Genomic DNA, 8,306 nt, shown 5'->3' with positions numbered 1-8,306 from the left:
GTGTATTTCTTAAACAAACATGTTGCTTTACAATCTTAGGCAGAGTTCATACGTTTGTTTTCTCATAAGTTGTTCACAGTTTTTCTTCGCTAGTGTCAACTAATGTCTGAGATTTTTTGTAAATTCATCAGATGTTTCTTACTTGTGTATTTTCTTAAACAAACTTTTCTTTTCAATCTTAGACAGTCTTCATACGTATGTCTTTCGATAAGTTGTTCATAGTTTTTCTTCGCTAGTGTCAACTCATGTCTGAGACTTGTAAATTCATCAGATGTTCTTACATGTGTATTTTCTGAAACAAATTTATGATTTTCAAACTTAGGTAGTCATCATACTTTTGTCTCTACATACATTTGTTCAAAGTTTCTTGTAGCTAGTGTCAACTGATGTCTGAGATTTTGTAAATTCAACAGATGATACTTACACATGTATTTCTTAAACAAACATATGCTTTTCAAACTTAGCTAGGCTACACACTTTGTCTATTCATACAATCGTTCAAAAAAATTTCTTCGCTAGTGTCAACTAATGACAGAGATTTTGTAAACTCATCAGATTTCTTAGTTGTATATGCACAGACAATATTATACTTATAACAGTCGTCTTGTTTTCTTTTGTACGTGACAACATATATCTGTGATTGTTTTATGAACACAGATGGTTTCATTTCTGTAGTTTATGTAACACCTTGTCAAGCTCTTAAAGGTAGTACTAACTGTTTAAAACAACAATGCAAAGTGTTTTAGATTTACTTGATAAATCTTTTACATCAAAACAAACTAGGATAGCAATATGTTTGAATCTGTAACAGGTGATACCACCAATAGCGTGTTGTACATAACAAAGTCTGCAAAATAATAAAGATTGATTAGGTTTTTTTATTTAGTAAACCTTTTAACACAAAGTGTAGAGTCTTTTGTACGTAACAACAAAGATGCGATGAAACAACGCAAAACAAGAGAGGCTGCGTTTGTTAAACCACATATAAATTAAGATGCATACATCTACAAATGGGGCAATGTTTTTAATCTATTGGTCCCGAATTTAGAGGCTATACGGCCAAACTATTTCAAACATTGCCCCATTTGTAGATGTATGCATCTTAATTTATATGTGGTTTAACAAACGCAGCCTCTCTTGTTTTGCGTTGTTTCATCGCATCTTTGTTGTTACGTACAAAAGACTCTACACTTTGTGTTAAAAGGTTTACTAAATAAAAAAACCTAATCAATCTTTATTATTTTGCAGACTTTGTTATGTACAACACGCTATTGGTGGTATCACCTGTTACAGATTCAAACATATTGCTATCCTAGTTTGTTTTGATGTAAAAGATTTATCAAGTAAATCTAAAACACTTTGCATTGTTGTTTTAAACAGTTAGTACTACCTTTAAGAGCTTGACAAGGTGTTACATAAACTACAGAAATGAAACCATCTGTGTTCATAAAACAATCACAGATATATGTTGTCACGTACAAAAGAAAACAAGACGACTGTTATAAGTATAATATTGTCTGTGCATATACAACTAAGAAATCTGATGAGTTTACAAAATCTCTGTCATTAGTTGACACTAGCGAAGACATTTTTTTGAACGATTGTATGAATAGACAAAGTGTGTAGCCTAGCTAAGTTTGAAAAGCATATGTTTGTTTAAGAAATACATGTGTAAGTATCATCTGTTGAATTTACAAAATCTCAGACATCAGTTGACACTAGCTACAAGAAACTTTGAACAAATGTATGTAGAGACAAAAGTATGATGACTACCTAAGTTTGAAAATCATAAATTTGTTTCAGAAAATACACATGTAAGAACATCTGATGAATTTACAAGTCTCAGACATGAGTTGACACTAGCGAAGAAAAACTATGAACAACTTATCGAAAGACATACGTATGAAGACTGTCTAAGATTGAAAAGAAAAGTTTGTTTAAGAAAATACACAAGTAAGAAACATCTGATGAATTTACAAAAAATCTCAGACATTAGTTGACACTAGCGAAGAAAAACTGTGAACAACTTATGAGAAAACAAACGTATGAACTCTGCCTAAGATTGTAAAGCAACATGTTTGTTTAAGAAATACACACGTAAGACCATCTGATGAATTTACAAAATCTCAGACATTAGTTGACGCTAGCGAAGAAAAACTTTGATCAGGTGTTTGAGGCGACAAAAGTGTGTATCCTAACTAAGTTTGAAAAGAAAAAGTATGTTTCAGAAAAATACGCGAACCTAGCAACCTCAGTAACAAACCATAGGTAAAATATAATTTTGTGTTTGCTTATTATGCACTGATAGATGTTAACCTAAGTTGAACCTAACCCCTCAGGCAAACCAAGGGTCTGCTCCACTTCATAAAAATCCTGTCATCGCTCCTGTCATTGGGGGTTTTGTGCTGTAAGTCGTAAAGCTAAAGACGCCGATTGACCTTAAAACCTACTATAACCTAATATCATGTTAGGATGTTAGAATAGTATATTTTTATTTTTTAAATAAGTGTTAAGGTTTACCTAATTAATATATGTACATTTCACTGTTATGTAGAGGTACATCCTATCTGGTGTTATTGATATAGATAGTTTAATGGTAGCACACAATCATGTTTAACAAAACCACACACACACACACACACACACACACACACACACAAAAAAAAAGTCTAGTGTGTCTCTGTAAGCCATGGCAATTTTGTTAAATGTTTTGTCTTTAAAGAAATGTTTGTTGTCACGTTAGTGACATCCTGGCTTATAACATCGTTAACTTTGATAAATAATATTTGCAAACATTTTATTGTTCCCTAAATGGATAACAGATGGTTTTAAGGTTACATTAATTAAAAAACAACACCACAATGTGAGATAAATGTCTTAAACCTTTTAAGTTTCTTTAAATCGCAAATAATGGATGACATGATTTAATCAGTATCTGTGTAATGAATCCTACATCTAAAAACCCCTACTTATTGTCAATGAGGACACAGACTTAATATCAAAACTTTAGTAACAAACAGATACATCATAGACCCCCATGCAAACACACACACACACACACACACACACACACACACACACACACACACACACACACACCTTGCAAAGACACTGGGCTCATAAACACGCCCACACATAAACATACTGTATGCACACACACACAGACACATGCGCGACTTGGTACCGCTCATGTGACATTAGATATAAACTTACTCATACACACCCAGATGTTTAATTATGGAATGTGTATAAAAACTTTTGGATGTTAAAACAACAAAATTAAGATCGAATAGCTTTTGTCATAATAGTCAAATGGCCGTTTCATTTTAAAACCCGCATGTTTAAATCAGAGGCGTTCTAAAACTAGAAATGTTGACAGAATTGCATTTGTTGTATAATAAACACATAGAGGTTGGGATCCACAGCGGACACAAAACCAGGAAATGGGGTCAAAATGTCTTAAACATTAAAAAGGTTCTTAACGCCATAAGAGCGCCTCAGCGTACGTTCTCTGGCAACGGTGGTTCGCGCATTCATGTGTTTTAATCAGAGCCTTGATTAAAGAATTCCGTAAATCTAAAATTAAACCCTATTTTGTCAGAGCGGCCAGAATTACATTTTATTGTGTAATAAACACATATTCCCAGTTGGTTTTAAGATGTCATTAATTTAAAACAAAACCCCGAAGATATGAATTTTTTAATCGTTTAAAAGTTTCTTAATGGCCGATATGTGCACGCATCCTCGTATGTTCTATTGTAAACGCTGGAGCCCCAATCTTTAATGGCTTGAACAGAACCCCCTGCTTGAAATGCTTCACAGATCTCGTGAAGCGAATCAGCTTTTATTTAGTTTAAAATAAATAGGCTTTAAAGTCTGCTGGTTGCTAACGGATGGTGATAGAGAGAGAGACTGAAACTGATCGTCCAAAACAACAAACTTTTTTCCACATCAATAAATATGATGAACACTCGCAAGACAAGAAACACGCGCTGGAATAACATGTTCAAGAAACCTTTTATTTTGACAATGCCTACCGTGTTACATTTATAAATAGCCTACACTTGTGGATGTTAGATGACATTAATGAATTCAACCCAGAAGAGGGTGTGAAATGTCTTAAAACGTTTAAAAGGCTCTTAACACCATATATAAGAGCGCATCAGCATACGTTTTCTGACAACTTTGGTACACGCATTCACATGTTTTAATCAGAGACTTGGTTAAAGAAAGTCCCAAATCTAAAATAAAACCCCTATTATACCGGTGCGAACAGAATTACATTTTATTGTGTAATAAACACATATTCACAGTTGATTTTAATGTGTCATTTTTTTTTTTAAAACAAACCCCAGAAGATGAATTGACATATGGACGATTTCTTAACGTATGGATATGAACACGCATCCGCTTATGTTCTCTATTGCAAGCGCAGGACCGCAATCTAATGGTGTGAACAGAATATTGTGCATGAAAAGATTAAGATTTTATTTAGTTAAAAATAAAAAGCCTTAACCTAAAGACTGTGTTATTGGCGGCCCCCGGTGGTTTTGGCACAGTTCATTGCTATACCCATGCTGAATATTTCATTAAATAAAATTGTGTTGTTACAAACTTTTAGATACTGCATTGTTTGCCATAAAATAGGGTGTGATCTAAAATAAACCTTTTACTTTTTGACAGAGTTACCATATTACATATTACCACGGCGGTTTTAAAAGACACTAGTTTACAAGCAGCCCCCTAATGTGAATTATCTCAAACACCCAGACGCTCACAGCGCAGCTTCTGTTTAAGGCTTATCAGAAAATTATAGCTTATAGTTAAATAGATAATAACAGATTTAAGTATAACCAGTTACAACTAAAATATTTTATTCTTGCGTGACTTTAAAAAAGTCTCTTGACAAAACAAACGTATTATCAAGTTGTATTTATAAGATACACGCAGACATTTGTCCTAAAATCTAAAATAATAATTTATTTTTTTGTCAGAGCAGACAATATAAGACTCTTTGTATAATATACACATTTTCACACATGTTTTAAGAAGCCTTTAATTAAAAATAAACCCTAAAATGAGGTGAAGACGTCTTAAACAAGCACTGTGGACAAATCCGACACATGTATCCAGTATCCGAAACGTTTTAAATCCAATTTGCCACAAAATGTTTAAAATGTCCCAGACAAATCCAAAAAGTCTCCGATTTTTCTCTTTTTTAAAGATACGTCCAAAGCGTTGTGGTCTGTATCCTAACCTGTAAACAGATAAAAACAAGTTATTAGGACAAATATCTAAATAAAACAATTTTCTTATGCAAGATAAACGTACCGTGGAGATCCGCTATATATTTTGCAATAGTACACACAACGTTCGTTTTGCCTCTGATATCCAAACCTTTAAAACAGATAACACATGTTATTAGAAAATATTAAACCAAACCAGTTTGTTTAAATCTATTGTAACAGGATTAAATAAAAACACACCGGACAACACGAGCCAGTCGGCGTCTCTTTTGTTCCAAGATTTCCGTGTTACGCTGCGGGTGGTTCTAGTCTCGGTCTGACTTTTTTGTTCAGGCCACTCTTCTCCGCGATTTACCAGGAATAGTTAATACCAGTTTAGACAATTTCGCTGCAATACCAGAGATCGAATTTTTAGTTTTTAAATAAATCATACAAAATACTGGAACGAACACAGCGAAACACATACATACCAATAGACTTGAGTATAACAGCTCTGCTCCATCCAAACTGATTCCGGGAGATCTCTTGTCGCTCCCCAATAAAGGTTCGGTCATAAACTTTCAAAGATTACATCACACGACCCCCACACAAACACACACTGACATAATATCAGCATCAGAAAACTTTGTGTCTGAACAGAAAATAGACTAGTTCGATAGAAAATATCGGCTTTAAGTTTAACCAGTTACAACTAAAATATTTTATTCTTGCGTGACTTTAAAGAAGTCTCTTTACAAAACAAACGTATTATCAAGTTGTATTTATAAGACACACGCAGTCAATTCCCCTAAACCTAAAAAAATACTTTATTTTTGTCAGAGCAGACAATATAAGACTCTTTGTATAATATACACATATTCACACATGTTTTAAGAAGCCTTTAATTAAAAATAAAACCCCAAAATGGGGTGAATACGTCTTAAAAACATTTAAAAGATTATTAACGTCATATATAAGTTTCTCTGTCACCATCTGTGCACGTATACACATGTCTTAATCAGAGACTTGGTTAAAGATTCCACTAAATCTAAAATAAAATCCTATTTTGCCATAGTGGACAGAATTACATTTATTAACATTATTTTAAAATGGCAGATATGAACACTCACCCGGCGCTTTGTCAGGCCCCGCCGGATCTTTAATACGCGTGAAACTATAGTGCAGGTTATGAAAAGATTCACGGAATTCCTGAACCGTTTAAAAATTTATTTAGTTTAGACTATCGTCTAAAGATTGTAGTATTGGCTCAGATCATTGCTTAAACTATACCCATATACGGAATATTTAATTAAATAACTTGTGATGTTACAATCAAAAGTTTTAATCGTAGCATTGTTCATGATTTGTCTAAATCTAAAATAAACATTTACTTTTTGACACCGTAATGGGTGATTGTTTTACCAACATTGAGTTTTTGAAATCTTTAATCGCTTTACAACACGCACCCCTGTGAAAGAATGCAGGTCTTGTGAGAAAGGAGGGAGGAAGGGTGAGAGCTGTCATCAAATGTCGAAACACGAGCTGTCACACACGAGCCGTCATTAAACATATCAGCATAGGCTTGACATAAAATACACTCAGGAAAAACAATCACTCTAAATGACCGGCCATAAAACCATTAAATACTTTCTGTCTAAAGTTGACAACTTGTACAGATTTTGATTGATGGTCCCGCCCCCTGTCAAACAAGTCATAAAAACACAAACTGTCAAAACACCATCTGTTAAGGAGTCATAAAACACAAACTGTCATAAAACCATCTGTTAAGGGTCATAAAACACAACCTGTCAAAACACCATCTGTCATGGGGTCATAAAACGCCATCTGTCAAGGGGTCATAAAACGCCATCTGTCAAGGGGTCATAAAACACGACCTGTCAGACAGCAACTGTCACCGGGTGGGGGAGGGGGTCATAAAAGTTTGACGAGTGCCGTCCCCATACAACTACTCACAGGCTTCTCCAAATGCTCTTTTGCAAACTTTAACCGAGCCTCAACATGCTTTTTGTTCAGCAATGGAGTCGTGCATGGATGCCATGGCGGTTCAGTGCATTGCTTATAGTTTTCTTTGAAACAACAGTACCTGCTGATGCAAGGTCTTCCTGAAGTTCTGCCCGAGTGGTTCTTAGCTTTTGGAGAACTCTCCTGATTATTTTTGGATTCCTTGGACAGGGATCTTACGTGGATCACCTGATCGTGGCCGGTTTATGGTAAACTGATGCTCTTTACATTTCCAGATAATGGCCCCCACAGTGCTCACAGGAACATTCAGCATTCTGGAAATGCGCCTATAACCATTCCCATCAAAATGCTTTTTAACGATACGATTACGAAAATCTTGAGAGTTCTTTTTTTTACCCATTATGAAGTCTTTCCTGTGTGCCTCCTGGGTAATGAGAAGCCTTTATAGGCCATCAATTAGGACTGATGCAGCTGAAATCAATTAGTACTGATAGGGGGCAGGGTTTCTCTCTCAATACTGACAGATTTCAGGTGATGATCTGGCTTTCTATGCCATTTTTCACCTTGTTATCTTCATGTGTTCAATACTTATTCCCTGTGTCATTTCACTTTATTTATTATGACTCAATTTGTATACTTAAATATTCTGATTTCTTTGTATGAATTCAATATTTGGCTTGATGGCTACATCTGGTGGAAGTTTTGTGTCAATAGCCCTATTAGAAATCCCCTTACTGATAAAAATGCTGATGTGTCTCATACTTATTTCCCCCACTGTATATTGTAGCCCATTTCTTATTTTGATGCAGATATTTTTCATGTCATCTCCAAAATGTCAGGAACAGGTTATCTGGTTTATAGCTCAACTTATGACAAGAACCACCATATTTTAATTAGGGCTGCACGATGTGAGGAAAAGTTGCGATGTGCGGTGACATTGTTTAATGTTGCGATGACGATGTGAGTTGCGATAAATATTTTATATTTTTTCATGTTTTAGGGGCCATTCACATGTCGCGCCTAAAAACGTGTGGAAAACACTAGACACATAGGTTATTGTCACATGATCTGCACGCTGCGCTTGTGTCATTCTGAAAA

The 8,306-nt window shown here is 34.8% G+C and overlaps 1 long non-coding RNA gene across 2 annotated transcripts; it reads right to left on the bottom strand.

Moving 5' to 3' along the window:
- Nucleotides 1-4,065: 4,065 nt before the first annotated feature.
- On the bottom strand, nucleotides 4,066-7,179 carry LOC135730636 (uncharacterized). Of its 2 annotated transcripts, XR_012335543.1 has the most exons (4): nucleotides 7,031-7,160; nucleotides 5,487-6,924; nucleotides 5,332-5,397; nucleotides 4,066-5,257 (listed from the first exon to the last, which is right to left on the bottom strand). It is a non-coding gene; the product is annotated as an uncharacterized lncRNA (long non-coding RNA). The 2 variants fall into 2 exon arrangements; XR_010526026.2 differs by having other exon boundaries at nucleotides 5,487-7,179.
- Nucleotides 7,180-8,306: the final 1,127 nt, after the last annotated feature.

The sequence above is a fragment of the Paramisgurnus dabryanus genome, chromosome 20, assembly GCF_030506205.2.
Source record: "Paramisgurnus dabryanus chromosome 20, PD_genome_1.1, whole genome shotgun sequence".
NCBI lineage: Eukaryota > Metazoa > Chordata > Actinopteri > Cypriniformes > Cobitidae > Paramisgurnus > Paramisgurnus dabryanus.
The sequence above is the reverse complement of the archived record's forward strand: the minus strand, read 5'-3'. Positions and strand labels throughout refer to the sequence as shown.